Source organism: Rutidosis leptorrhynchoides, chromosome 8 (genome assembly GCF_046630445.1).
Source record: "Rutidosis leptorrhynchoides isolate AG116_Rl617_1_P2 chromosome 8, CSIRO_AGI_Rlap_v1, whole genome shotgun sequence".
Taxonomy (NCBI): domain Eukaryota; kingdom Viridiplantae; phylum Streptophyta; class Magnoliopsida; order Asterales; family Asteraceae; genus Rutidosis; species Rutidosis leptorrhynchoides.
This window is the reverse complement of record NC_092340.1, coordinates 55358611-55359449: the sequence shown is the minus strand read 5'-3', so window position 1 is coordinate 55359449 and position 839 is coordinate 55358611. Positions and strand designations below refer to the sequence as shown.

Here is an 839-nt window from a genome sequence, read left to right as displayed (position 1 = left end):
ATATTCAAGGAAAATTCAGAGATCCTGAACCACTACTCATTCCTCCGGAACCACCAATCATTCAACCAGAGATTGTATAGGAAGAAACCATTAAATCAGAATCCTCTAGTGATTCAGATTCAATAAATTCAATCATGGAAAATCAGGAACCTCTATGTATGGAAGATCGAATGAGAGCTACACGCACTGGCCAAAGTCATGCCATTACTCAACCAGACATTAATGCGCCAGATTATGAAATCAAAGGACAAATCCTACACATGGTAACTAATCAATGCCAATTTAGTGGTACGCCAAAAGAAGATCCAAACGAGCATCTTCGAACCTTTAATAGGATTTGTACTCTATTTAAAATCAGAGTTATTGAGGATGAACAGATCTATCTCATGTTATTTCCCTGGACTTTAAAGGGAGAAGCCAAAGATTGGTTAGAATCGTTACTTTAAGGAGCGATTGATACATGGGATGTTTTAGTTGAGAAATTTCTTAAAAGATTCTTTCCGGCATCTAAAGCCGTGAGACTTCAAGGAGAAATTGTTACGTTTACACAAAAGCCGAATGAAACATTATATGAGGTGTGGACAAGATTCGGAAAGTTGTTGAGAGGATGTCCTCAACATGGTTTAGACACTTATCAAATAGTATAAATATTCTACCAAGGATGCGACATTACTACACGAAAAGACATCGACATGGCAGCTGGTGGTTCCATTATGAAGAAAACAAAACTGAAGCTTACAAAATTATTGATAACACAGCCTCCCACTCACATGAGTGGCATCAAGAAAAAGACATCGTTAAATCATCTAAAGCGGCTAGAGCCGATTCTAGCCATGACT

General features: G+C 37.9%; 1 non-coding gene across 1 annotated transcript; it reads right to left on the bottom strand.

Annotated features, from left to right (window-relative positions):
* Positions 1 to 518: 518 nt before the first annotated feature.
* Positions 519 to 625, bottom strand: LOC139865069 (small nucleolar RNA R71). The gene has a single exon (XR_011764599.1). It is a non-coding gene; the product is annotated as a small nucleolar RNA R71 (small nucleolar RNA).
* Between the last annotated feature and the right edge of the window lie 214 nt (positions 626 to 839).